Below are 14,046 nucleotides of genomic sequence, written 5' to 3'. Positions count from 1 at the left end.
CTGCTTGTTGGGGGCCTGGAGAGGCAGTGTTACACAGATTGGCTAACAGTCACCTGGGCAATAGTGTTACCTAACTTCAAGACAAAAATCTCACATGGGCCTGACTGCTGCTGCCCAGATGGCAGCCATTGGTCCCCTTTGGGAGTTGGGTGGTTTGTGGCACCCTAAGCAAGCTCATGGTCTTGGGTGTCTCTGGCCTAGTGATGGATGTTGGGCTCAAGCTGTCTCTGAGCCACTGTGCCTGGACAAATTGAGAGTCAGATCTGGTCAGTGCTTTTCAGGTAGGTAGACAAAGAAGTTCTAGAGACCAGCTTGTCCAGCTCACAGGGATAGTTCCAAGTAGCGGGGATGGAACCTGGGAGGAAGGCAGTAGAGAGATAAAGGGACTGGTATCCTCTATCCAGCTTTGGGGAAGGGCTCTCCTCCACCTCTCTGTCACCCAATCACCTTGCCAGGACTTTTCATACCTTTACAGGTATCACAGACAAAATCCTGCTGCTGAAGTGACTGCCTGATATCTGCACGGAAAGTCATGGCTGAGCCAGAGTCTGAACTTGTGTCTATCTGGAGCCTGAATGATACTACCTTCTAGAACATTCCCACAGAATCAAATGGGTTGGGGTGGGGTGCTGTGGGGAACCGGCTCCAAGGCAAAGAGGAAAAGGAGGGGCTCAGGAAATCCTGGCTGTGTGCACACACTGTCCTCATGGACTTGGAGCTATTTTAAGCCAAGGCCAGGATGCAGCCCAGAATGGGTTTGACGTTTGCTTTTGTTGTTGGCTTTTAAAGCACATTTTGCTTTCGTGTGTGTGTGTGTGTGTGTGTGTGTGTGCATACATGTGTGCACCCAACTGTAGAGGCCAGAGGTCAGCATTAGAGGTTTCCCTCAGTTACTCCCCACCTATATTTTGATGCAGGGTCTGTCACTGAACTTGGAGCTCACTGATTCTGGTGGAGATGACAAGCCCTGGACAGCAAGCCCTCTGGGTCCTTCTGTCTCCAACGTTCCACAGCACTGTAATTCAGGACCCAGCTTCCTATGTGGATGTTGACGATCCACACTCAGGTCCTACGCTTGTGCAGCAGGCTCTCTTCCGACGTGCTGTCTCTATGGCCCGTAAAATATGTTGTCCGCATCAGTTGGAGCCCCGGTGAAAACTGGGTCCTCCTACATTAAGCCTTAGACATAAACAAAGCAAACAAAACAAAAAAGCCAACCATCAGATAGCAGTGCAAACGTGCTTCAGACCTGGTGGCCAAGGGTCTCTTGTCCTGAGATCCACAGTTTGTTTACCCACTTCTTCCTTTCATTGTGCTGACTGGAGAAAGTTCCAGAAAGAGGGAACAGTGCTGTTGCCAAGTGGATGAAGGAGGAAGAAGACAGGAACAGCAGAAACTGGGGTACCCAACCCTGCAAAGGCCTGTATGGTTAATTAGCTATGACACCTCTGTGTATCCTGTGGGCCTCTGCTGAGAGGTGTAATCCATGAAGGCTCTGGAACCCTGTGCCATTTTGGAATATGGAACTTCCAACTCCATATCTCTGTAAGGAAATTCAACTCACAGAAGTTGGGCTGAGAATGCCCACAGGTCACAGTGTGTCGCTCACGGCTCTGGCATGCCAGGAGACCTTACACGGACGACTTAATTTCCCTGTGTTTATGCTTCCTAATCCAAAACGAATGTGATGATATAAACCATCCTGCAGGACTGTGGTGGGGGCAAAGAGACACACACAAGTGACTGATGGCTGTCCTGAGGTGCGCAGAGCACCATGCTGACAAGCAATGCTTTCATCCGCCGTGGCTCTGGAGATGGGACAGCCTGGGGGCTTGCGGGAGGGAGGGGAGGTTGCATCTTTACTACACATATCTCTTTTGATGCTCTCAGCAGCCAGTCCCTTAAGAAAAGCCTCATCACTGAAGTTTTCAGACAGAACGCTGAGGCTCAGAAAGGGGATTTTGCCCAAGACGGCAGACTTTGGAGACAAAGAGTCAGGGTTTGAGCTCCCCTCGGTCATTTCACCTGAGCCTATCCTCACACCTGCTGTGTAGTTTGGGGACGAAAACACAGCTGTGGCCGGACCTGAGACTGGGGTGCTGGAACATGCTCACTCAGGACGCCAGAGAAGGGGACTTCTTGTTACTCATGACGACCTGTGAGACTATCCAGGGACACAGAAGAGAGGCCATGGTATCCAGGGACTGGCGGGAAGAGACTCGCTCCAGCAGAGGCATGGCTGCTGTTTTGGCACAGCCTTTGAGTTATTTTCCAGGAGAGCATGCCCTAGGTATGTACAGCGGTGGGTGGGAGGAAGGCACGGGGAGAGCACCTGCTCAGGAGCCCAGGCTCTCACTTTATCTGCATAGCGGCCTCATGAAGGAACAATGAATGCACATTCCACAGAGAAAGTCCCTGAAGCTCAGACTCCCTTAGCACACAGCAAGGGTGCTGCTGCTGTAGAATAGGGTGAGGTGTACTTACAAGAGCTGAACTCTAAACCACAGGGGCACAACAGGCAGGGAAACTGAGGCAAGGCTGAGATTCTAGAAGAAAAGGTGGTGGTGGTGGTGGTGGTAGTGGTGGTGGTGGTGGTGGTGTGTGTGTGTGTGTGTGTCGGGGTGGGGGGAGGGGAGTAAAACAAAAAAAAAAAAAGAAAAATTTTAGGATGAAATCAGATTCCTTAAATAGTTATCTTTATTTCAGGTTCCAAAAGACCCCAAATGGTAAGACTCCTCTAGCTTAGGTTGGTGTTCCCAGAATGTCTAAGAACAACGATGTAAAGGCCTTGTTTGTTCTCTTCCATTTTCTCAGTGACCACGGTCCGTTTTCACAAGGAAATGCTTTCCCCATTGGTGGAATTGTTAGTCTAAACCCATCGCTCTCTCCAGGGATGCCCATCGTAGGGAAGCAACCCGGGTAATGGCCGGCTCTCTTGAACACATTTGTTGTAAGGAGGTTGCTTGTTGGACCCCAGCTGCTCAGACTCCCGAAATAACCACGCAGAAACTGTATTAGTTAAATCACTGCTCGGCCCATTAGCCCTAGCTGCTTATTGGCTAATTTAACCCAGATAGAGACCAGGTATGGCTCCCACAGTGGTTGAGCTAGGGAGTAAGGTCACTTGATGCTGTTGAAGGGTGGTGGGCTGCCAGTCACGCATACTGCCTGGTCTCAGAGTAGACCGATTTTGAGCTAGGCATGAGCCAGACTCTTCACATCTTCCAGGTGTGTCTTCCCAACATCTCCTTGAAACAGACTGGTGGCCTCAGCTGCGACCAAGATGGAGCCTCCACGCAGGTGACCAGAGCCAAGCAGTCTTGATGGACTGAACAAGCCCCATGCTCAAGGAATTGCCTATTATCCCCACCCAGAGCTGAAGGGAAAGCAACCCAGGCCATCAAAGGGGAGAAGAGAGGTGAGAGTAAGCAGGAGGGGGAGGAAGCTGCTGCTTCTGTTGCCATGGAAACATCTGAGCCTGTGAGGGGTCTAAGAAAGGCAAGCAGTGCTTGCCACTAGCTCCTCCCAGGCAGTGTTACCAGCCCAGACTTCCTGTTAGACACAGACTCTGGGGCTCCATCCTCTACCCTTGATTTGGCCTTGGTAAAATCTCCAGGTCAGGGGTAGAGAGACAGTTCCATCAGGAGGGTGCATGCTTGCTTGCCATGCATGCGTGAGGACCTGAATTCAGTCCTCAAGGAGCCACATACATGACTGAGCACTTTGAAATCCCAGCACTGGGGAGGCAGAGACGGGCAAGTCCCCGGGATTCACTGGCTAGCCAGCATAGTCTGTCTGGTGGGTTCCAGGCTGGTGAGAGATCCTGCCTCAAAGAAAGGTGGATGGTGCCTGAGAAAAGACACTTGAGGTTGTCCTTTTGCTTCCACATGCTTGAACACATTCGTATACATGGCACACACACATGCACCTCCACGTATACAAACACATGTGTGTGCATACATGCATACATGTACTTCCACAAATGCAAACACACATGTACATGCATACACTCGCACCTCCACACATGTAAACACACATGTATGTGCATACGCATGTGTACTTCCACACGTGTGCATGCACACACATGCATGTACATGCACACACATACTTCCACACCTGTGCACGCACACACATGTGCCTCCATACATGCAAACACGCATGCATGTGCATACACACACATGTACTTCCACACATGTACACACATACATGTGCTTACACACACACACACACACTTTGTGATGTACTTCCACACATGTACACACATACATGTGCCTCCACACAAGCAAGCACACATGTGCTTACACACACACACACACACACACACACACACTTTGTGAAGCTAGATATTAAGCTGTACAATTTGACATCTGAGATGTAATTAAAGAAGCTGAGGTACAGAGGTGGACACCGAAGCCCTTCATACCATCTCCTCAGCCCTGCTTGTGGAAGTGGGTGTAGCCCTTTTCCACACACGGTCATTAAGGAAGACCTGTGTTTCCTTATTGATGAGCTACAAGGCTCCCTCTGAGCCCGGGAAGATTCCTTGGACTCCATAGCACTGACAACATGAAACAGCCTCCCACTTCTGGGCCCTTCCCACTGTTCTAGCCAGGACCAGAGCAGACCCAAGGAAGCAGGAAAGCAGAACCTCCCCCTCCCCATACCTCAGCGAGTGTAGCCTCCCTGTGAATTAAGTCTGGATGCCGTTATGCACCACCAAAAACTCGCGGCTCTCATCTCAGAAAAGATAATTCTCCAGGAGCGATGGACCTGCAGGTGATGCATCCTCCAGGAGACTGAGTCTTCTTTCTCGTGGCCCGAGGTCATGTCCCAGGAAAGTCAAGGTGACCCGTTCAAGTCAAATGACCTTTCATCTCTTGGATCAGGTGCCAACTGTGGGCGAGGCTTCTCTGGGTGACCTTTCACCCAGCTGGTGTCCTCCCGGTGCACAGCCAAGCCAGGCAGGCGGCACAGTGGCAGGTTTGGCCACACACCAGGAACTGGCTCCAGTAAAGACTTGGCAGTCACGGCAATACTCCAGGCAAACCGAAGAGCAGGTGGCTTCGCTCACCTGGTATGGGGCTCAATGGTCCCTGCCAAGTCCCCCTGGTCCCTCCAGCAACATGGCCTGGGCTCTTGTAGGATAAACAGGTCCCTAGGAAACGCCCCATTGACAAATGTGGATTCTGAGGGTGAGGGTTTCTGACCTGTTGTACTTCTCATTTGCCACAGACCCTGAGAAAGCTCCTGCAAACAGCTGTGGGGTGCCATTCTATCCAAGTGAATCACCTGCTTGCTGAAAACAAATTGAAAAAATGTTGGTGGAGCTTTTAATGTGTGACTTACCTCGCACCCTTGGCATCTCTAGTCCCAGGGAGGAGAGGCTGCTCTGACCTGAGCTGGGTCATGGCGGGGGGGGGGGGGAGGTCACTGATCCCCAAAGAGTGGCCACCCTGTATTCTGTTCTTTATCAGAAAGAGTTGTCCCCATTTATGTAATATGTATATAAATTATGTTATATTAATTATAATCTCCCTGCAGGCTGTCCTGGGCCATGATACAGCCAATGCCCAGGGGACACTTACCAAGCTGGGAGACCATCCTGTCACCAAGACAAGCAGGACCAATTTAGGCAAACTGAAGGTAACACAGTGGCTTTGGGTCTCACTGTCTGGACACAGATCCTAGCTACACCATTTTCTGGCTAAGTGACCTTCACCTTGGAGCTGCTTAACTTTTCTGTGCCTCAGTTTCCCCATGGGAGTACTAACAGTAGCAGGCCCTAGAATGGGTGTGAGGGAAGCACTCACAACAGGTCCTTCCCACTGTAAATGTCATCACACCACACATTAGGGGAAACCGGCTTGGGCTCCACAGCAAGCGGCTCCCATTCTGCTGGCTTTCTCTTCCATCACCCACTGGTCCGTGGTCCAGGCTGTCCTATACTTCCGTGGAAAACATGTGCCAGGTCTCTGGGTTGTTTTCTCATCTTTGGCGCCGAGTTCAGATCAATCTCTTTGCCTGCTGCACCTTAACCCACCCCACCCTGCTTCTCTAAGATACCACTGCAGCCTTCCTAACTCTTGGCATTGCGGAGCTGTGTGGTTCTCCTGGAAGTCTGTCTGGAACTGGCTCCCTAGATTTGCTCTCTGCCCGCGTGTCTGTCTTTGGTGGCTATACACACAACAAGTTCATATTTCTTTTAACCCAGCTTCTCGCCAAACTCCAACTGGGCCTTCTGGTCAACTTGTTTGCTTACCTACTGCCTTAGATTGGTGTTTTTAAACCATCTCCAGCTTTGTCTTCCCCCAACTCTCTTACCTCACAGAAAGCTCAGAACGCCTCAGGGTGATGCAGTTCTGGGCGGTTCCTGGTCTTTTTCTCCTGGCTCACATTCCCACCAGGGGAGCCCATTGAGTTTACCTATACTTGTAGATGATGGCCTGTGGTTGACAACACATTTTTTTTGATGATTTGTTGAATTTAAGATGCTACAAAAATAATACTCATTCAGAAGAAACCATACTTTGAATTTAAACTTTCTCCTGGACTGGCCACAGTATGGCCTCAAATACTCTCTCACGTGCTGCCCAGCAACTCAGAGCTCCCCGAAAGCCACGTGGTCACGAGGAGAGGAGCAGTGTTCCCCAGCAGACTGTGCCACTAAGTTAGTTCTGAAGGTCGTGATAGGAAGCCACTTTCTAAAGTCAGAAAGGAGCCCAAGCATTGAGTTAGGGTATCTTAGAAACCAAAGACTTCAGGGAAGGTGAGCCACCACCCTGCTGAGGACACTGGCTTTGCTCCCACCTCTACTAGCTCATCTGTGGGGTGGTACAGGAGAGGAGATGGTCAGAGCGGAAGGAACATCCCTCCAGGAGAGGGCTACTGTCAGCCAGTGTGTGCCGCCACTATTCTGCCAAGCTGCTCTTCTCAGATCAAGTCTGCAGACTGACATGTGAGTTCCACTATCTTTCTTCAGTAATTCTGAGTCCTGTCAATCAGTCCCGCCCAGTGTCCCTCAATAATAACTCCTCAGAAGTGCTTGAATGCCTATCCATGCGTGTGTTTGTTAGGCAGTGGATAGCTTACACTGAGGCATGAGGGAGGGAGCCGGTGACAGGGAGATGGGGAGCAAAGGGCTGTTCTTGCTTTCCAGAAGTCTGTGGATCTGGGGCACTGCCCGGGTCATCAGACAAGCTCAGGACAGGGAGGAGTCCAGTGGAGCCTGTGTGTCGGAACAAACCACATCCTGAGGTTCCCACTCCCTCACCAAAGGCCACTCCTTATCTGGGTCCCAGTGACTGTCCCTGCCTACACCCAACCTCCTCCTCCAACATACACACCGTGTCTTCTATTCTTACCTTTCTTTTCCCTACACCGTGACTTCCATGCAAACCATCGTAAGCTTATCTCATCTCAGTGGGTAGTAAGGAAGCTTGCTGTGCAAACCAACAGACCTGAGTTCAGATCCCCAGCACCTACATTAAAAAAAAAAGGAAGAAGAGAAATTCCACACTCAATCATGTGTGCCTGTAACTCCAGAGCAGGGGAGGGAAAGCTTAGGGGATGAGACCAATGGACTAAAGACAGAGACAGGATTGCTGGGGCTCACTGGCCACCCACCCAACTAACCAGCCAACCAGGCAAATAGTCACTGGATTGCTGGGGCTCACTGGTTACCCACCCAACTAACCAGCCAACCAGGCAAACAGTCCCTGGATTGCTAGAGTTCACTGGCTACCCACTCACACACCCAACTAACCAACCAAACAGACAGTCACTGGATTGCTGGGGCTCACTGGCTACCCACCCACCCAACCAACTAACCAACTAACCAACCAGCCAGACAAATAGTTACTGGATTGCTAGGGCTCACTGACTACCCACTCACCCAATCAACTAACCAACCAATCAGACAAATAGTCATTGGATTGCTGGGACTCACTGGCCACCCACTCACCCAACCAACTAACCAACTAACCAGACAAATAGTCACTGGATTGCTGGGGCTTACTGGTCACCCACCCACCCAACCAACTAACCAACCAACCAGGCAAATAGTCACCTTCAGGATCAGTGAGAGACTCTGTTCCAAGAGACGAGGTGGAGTGATAAAGCAGGACAACCGAATCTTCCCCGGTCTCCTCAGATCATACATGGACACATGTGACCCCCCCCACACACATACACCCCACAACATACACCACACAGATGCAAATTAAATGAAATAACGAAATCCAGTCCTGAAAGACAAAGAGCAGAACCGGAGTGGAAGATGAGAATCATGTCGAACATTTCCCGGCCAAGGGGAAAGGCCACAGATGATAATAAGATGATGCTTGCTGCCATGACAACCAGTCATTCAGCTGCAGCGCCATGGGTTTGGAGCCAATAACATCAATGGGACGCTTATTTCTCCAGCATGACTAGCATCCCTGAAAAAGAAGAAGCTGCAGAACAGAGGTCTTGGGGGCTCCACCAGTCAGAAGGAAAACCCTAGGCAGGGGTTGACCTTTCTTCCCCAGTCTGTCATCAATTATGATAGTGCCTGCAGCTCTGTCTTGTGTCAAACTCCTTATCTCTAGTAACAGATCTGGGCAGGACCATTGAGACTAACCAGGACCCAGGTTAGAAGGCTCTGGGGCAGCCTGGGGATCTTGACCTCTGCCTCTAGGAAGGACAGAGCCAAGGCCAGCACCAGGTAGTGTCTGTACTTGGGTGGGCTCGTTGTGTGTACATTAGCCAAGTCATCTATGAGGATTTGAAGGAAGCTGGTGCTGAATCTCGAATCCTAAAACAGTGGTCAAGAAGGGCAGGTAGGGAAGCCTCCTGGTGTGGTCGGTCTTCCGACATTGCAAACGAACATCATCAGGCTGACAAAGCGCTTGCAGCACAAATCTGACGACCTGAGCGAAATCCTTGGAACCCACGCGAAGGTGGAAGGAGAGCACTAGCTCCACAAAGTTGTCCGTAGTGATATTTCATTTGTATTTTAATAAATAAAGCTGGCTGAAGTTCAGAGAGTGAAACAGTCCCACTGATCAGCCTTACAGACCAGGCAGTGGTGACACACACCTTTAATCCCAGTAGCCACACTAGTTTGCCATAGAAACTGGGCGGTAGTGGTGCATGCCTTTAATCCCAGCCCTAGAGAGGAATATAAGACGGGAGGAGACAGCTCTCAGACACAGTCTCATTCTGAGATTCCTGGAGGCAGGATTGCCATTTCGGACCAAGGTAGAGTAAGAACCAGTGGCTGCAGCTTTGCCTTTGTGACCTTCAGGTTGAACCCCAATTTCTTTCTCTGGGTTTTTATTAATCATGCTGTCGTTGTCCTCTGTATAAACTGTGGCTCATATATGAGTGCTCACGCGTGCGCGCGCATACACACATACTCACACGCACACACTAATGACAACATTTTTAAAATGAGAAAAGTAAAATGGAACCCAAGATGTTATCATCTGCAGAGTTCATACTTGATAATCATTCCGTTGAGTTAAAAACTGTAAAAAGCCTATGGACACAGGTGTGAGTGTCCTGTTTGAGGTTCCCTCATGCTGCACACGGCCTGGGACACTTGTGAAGGAGGTTGGCCTTCATCTCCAGAGGAACCGCCAATTCCTCCAGAGTGTCCTGGGCAGGAGCTGGCTGCACAGCACACAGACCCAGCTTATTGCCTTCAGATCTGGACGGTGAAGCCCAGGCAGAAGGTTCCATCTCTGTTGCTTTCTGGGTATCAGGGTGACAGAGGAAGATGAGGAGGAGAAAGTGGGCATCGCCCTCCACAGTGTCCCCCATTGTGCAGCATCTGAGGTGCTCGGCACACTAGCATTACCAGTTACGTGAGGCGCTAGAGTGTGAGAATGATGTCCAGAAGAAACGGTTGTCACAAGGAAATTCCTTTATAAAGAACCCATCTTCAGAGGCCGGGGAGATGGCTCAGCACCAAGGACTCTTCCAGAAGATGAATGTGGCTGCCAGCACCCACACTGGGTAGCTCACAGCTTGGAGGAACCTGGGACCTGCATCATATCTACACATAAATAGACATCAAAATAAACATTGAAAAGAGAAAGATTCCACCAAGTCTCTGGCTTACACTCAGGCGAGCACAGAGCCTGGTCGCAGTGAGGTGGGCACTGGTGAGTCCTGGCCTGCGGCAGCTCAGAGAAGCCTGATGCCAGATTTGTGTGGGATCAAAGAAAAGTGACTCTGAGCCCCAGGACTTGTCCCTCCCCACTCCCTGGCATTGTTCAGAGGGCGAAACAAAGGCAGATTTATGCACAGACGGGAGCTTCAAAGTCCACACATCAAGGGTGTAGATCAAAACTTAAAGACACAGTTCTGACATAACATTTTATATTTTCAAAAAAAATCACAAGAAAAAGATGAACGATCCAAAAAGAATAGATTCACTTTTATTTCCATTTAAATGCTTCAAAGCGAAAAGTCTGGGGGTCTGGACACTGTGTTGCTGCCGTTAGGCAGACTGGGCCTCTCATTCTCTCTTCCAATTCTTCCATCTCTTGTTAAGAGTCACTTTCCACAGTGATGGGGTTGGCACTTTGCTTATCAAGTGACAGTTGCCATGGAGTGTGTACTGCATCAAAATAAAAGTCGAACATTTCTATCCAAGCAGCTCACAGGTTTACCATACCACTACATGGATCTAAAAACAAACAAAACTGGCTCCAAAACAAACGCTATTGGGAAAGTTTGGCAGGTTCCAAAATCACATGTATGTACCTACCAGATGGCCAGCCGCTCCATCCCAAGGTATTTATTCAAGAAAACAGAAAACATATGCCCATCTGAAAACTTTTCCAGGAATGTATATGGCCACTTATTTGTAATTGCCCTAAACTGGAAACCATCCTCGTGGCAATCCTCCTGCCTCAGCCACCTGAATGCTGAGATTATAGGTGTGTGTTATTATACCTGGCTCATCTTAGCACTACTGCTACCAACACACACAAATGTGCACTGTGACTGTCTCTCATTTGTTTTTCTTTAACAGGGGCTAGCTATGCAGCCATACCTTCTACTTTGTAATCCTCCAGTCTCCAATTTTTCTTTTAAGCAAGACATGTGTATGTGTGTGTATGTGTGTGTGTGTCTTTGTGTGTCTGTGTATGTGTGTGAGTGAGTGGTTGCCATGATGTGTTTATGGGTGCCCTAAGGAAGCCTGAAGAGGCATCAGATTCCCTGGAGCTGAATTTGCAGGCAGCTGTGAGCCACTCACTGTGAGGGCTGGAAGCAAACGCAGGTCCACTGGAAGAGCTAAAAGTGCTCATAACAGCTGAGCCATTCCTTCAGCCCCACCTGACTTTTTAATAAACAAACAAACAAACATGGATCAGGGGTCAGAATCAGAACTCCATGTTCTCAAGGTTCACATGACTAAAGGAAGACCTATGTCTTGGTAAAGAAGTAGACATGTAGGTCTATGGTACATTTAGAACCCCAAACAGTCATGACCAGTGAGAAGCCTCCCCACTCCAAGAACATAAGACAAAGAAATGATACTGAAGACTGCAAGAGAGAAGTGCCTGTCATTCACTGTGGCTCACCCTGCAATCACAACCCTTACGAGGCTGAAGCAGGAGGGTCCTCGTGTATGTGAAGCCTGCCTGGGCTCCAGAGTGAAACCTGGTTTCCAAGAACAAAACTCCAGGCCAAAGACTCTAGAGGGGTTGGGCACGGTGTCAACTCGCCTGTGGCTATGAGCCCATCAGAATACCAGTGTGGTTCTCAACAGATGCTCCAAAGGTCAGGAGATGGGAAAGGATGTTTTTCAAACCCTGGAAGAAAATACCTGCCAACCTTGATTACTATATATAGCAAAGTTGTTTCTCCAAGTTGAAGGAGAAATAAAGACCTTCCAAGATATATGCAAAGAGATACGTAAAGGAGTCTTTCTTACACACAGGAGCTGAAGAGCACAGACAGAATATACCTTTCTAGAGCTTATAGAGTTTGGCCAAAATAAATTATAATTTAGGTGATAAGACAAGTTTTACATAGTAAGAAAAACATTGGAATAACTTCTTGCATCCTATCAGAGTGCAATGGAATGAGGTCACAGATCAACAACAGGAAGGTTATACAAGAACGTAGAGATTGAGCAATACTCTTTCAGTTGAGTGTGGAGTATTAGAGGGGATTTTAAAAACCTCTTGGAGTCAAGAGCACAGCATAACAGAATCCATGGGCTACTGCAAAGGCGTTCTATGAGAACAGTTTATGTTTACAAGAGGCTAGCTTAAAAAATCAGAGCAGTCTCAGATAAATAACACAATGATGCATCGCAAGGTCTTGGGCGGGGGGGGGGGAGAAGAAAAGCAACTAAGCCAGGAGCAGAGATGAAAAGACCAGAGCTGAAATTAACTAGATAGACTCTGAACAAATAGCACAAAGGATCAACGAAGCAAAGAGTTCGCTCTTTGAAAAGATTAACAAATCTCCGGCCATACCATCCTGAACACAGCTGACCTCATCTGCAATGATTAAGCAGATGGACAAACTGATGGTCAAACTAACCAAACAGAAGAGAAGACTCAAACCCATAGACTTACAGACAGAAAAGAAGTTAACAGAACAGGTACCACCGAAATCCAGAGAATCACTAGGAATTATTTTTTAAACTAATACGTCACTAAATTGACAAACATAGAAGAAATGAAAATACTACTAGACATGCATGACTTACCAAAATTGAACCAAGGGAATATAAAAAAGTCAATGTAGATCAATAGTAAGTAGCAAAATTAGTTAGCAATTAAAGGGTCCTGCAGTGATTAGCGTTGTCAATGGAGGGATCTAGACTCACCGGGGAGACAAGCCTCTAGACACTACTGTGAAGAATTATCCAAGTTAGCTCAGTCTCAGGCTTGCCTGTGTGGGCTTATCTTGGTAAGTTAATTGAAACAGGAAGACCTGCCCATTGTGGGTGTCACCATTCCCTGGGATAAGAGCCTGTACTGTATAAAAAGGAGGAGAGGTCAGTCACCACTCCATTGTTCTGTGGGACAATGGTCTGTACCCTGTCAATTGTATCTTAATAAAGCACTGATTGGCCAGTAGCCAGGCAGGAAGCATAGACGGGGTAACCAGGTCAGAATTATAGGCAGGGTGAAGAGAACAGAAGGATTCTGGGAAGAGAAAAGTTCAGTCTGCAGTTGTTACCCAGATACAGAGGAAGCCAGACAAGAGCAAGCAAGGTGTGACTGCCTCATCGAAAAAGGTACCAAGCCACATGGATAACACAGACAGGAATTATGGGCTAACAGAAGTTATAAGAGTTAATAAGAAGCGTGAGTTAATATGCCAACCAGTTCATGATTAATGTAGACCTCTGTGTATTTATTTGGGACTGAACTGCTGTGCTACTGGGCAGGACAGAAACCTCGGTCAACACCATTCGATGTGTTGTGACCGGCTGCTTCAAGCTCCTGTTGCTGACTTTGCCTTTCACGACAGCCTGCACACGTGAACCCAAAAGAAGCCCTTCCTCTCTTAAGTTGCTTTTACCAGAAGATTTTATCACAGCAACAGAAAAAGAAACCAAGACAGCTCCTGACAAAGAAACGCCCAAGGCCAGAGAGACTAACTACTGAATCTTACCAGACCCTTAAAGACAAACTAACACCAAAGTCCCCCAAAGTACTCTGTAGACCTGAAAGTGGGGATAGACGTCCCTTGGCAAACATAGATGTAGCCAAAGTGTGTGATACAGGGTTCCATGTTTAGAAAAGTATCACTTTAATAATGGGGGTAAATTAGTGAAAGGTGATCTCGGCCTGCCGTAACAAAGTTGGAAAAGTAAGTGTGGAAATAAACACTACGGTCAAAGTAACTGTGCAGAGACAAAACTCAACAGTCTTGTGAGTGGTGTGTGTGTGTGTGTGTGTGTGTGTGTGTGTGTGTGTGAAAGAGAGAGAGAGAGTAGTATATGTGCATGTATCATAAGTGTGCTGTGTGTGTGTGAGACTGTATTGTAGTATATGTGTCTGTATATTATGTGAGTGTGATATGTGTGTGTAG

At 48.4% G+C, this 14,046-nt stretch overlaps 1 long non-coding RNA gene across 2 annotated transcripts; it reads right to left on the bottom strand.

Annotated features, from left to right (window-relative positions):
• Positions 1-2,679: 2,679 nt before the first annotated feature.
• Positions 2,680-12,899, bottom strand: LOC125393611 (uncharacterized). Of its 2 annotated transcripts, XR_015001713.2 has the most exons (4): positions 12,833-12,899; positions 7,362-7,478; positions 4,665-7,225; positions 2,680-3,849 (listed from the first exon to the last, which is right to left on the bottom strand). It is a non-coding gene; the product is annotated as an uncharacterized LOC125393611 (long non-coding RNA). The 2 variants fall into 2 exon arrangements; XR_007229867.3 differs by having other exon boundaries at positions 2,680-7,225.
• Between the last annotated feature and the right edge of the window lie 1,147 nt (positions 12,900-14,046).

The sequence above is a fragment of the Myodes glareolus genome, chromosome 4, assembly GCF_982192425.1.
Source record: "Myodes glareolus chromosome 4, mMyoGla1.1, whole genome shotgun sequence".
In the NCBI taxonomy this organism is placed as follows: domain Eukaryota; kingdom Metazoa; phylum Chordata; class Mammalia; order Rodentia; family Cricetidae; genus Myodes; species Myodes glareolus.
Note: the sequence above shows the minus strand (reverse complement) of the source record. Positions and strands in the feature narration are given on the sequence as shown.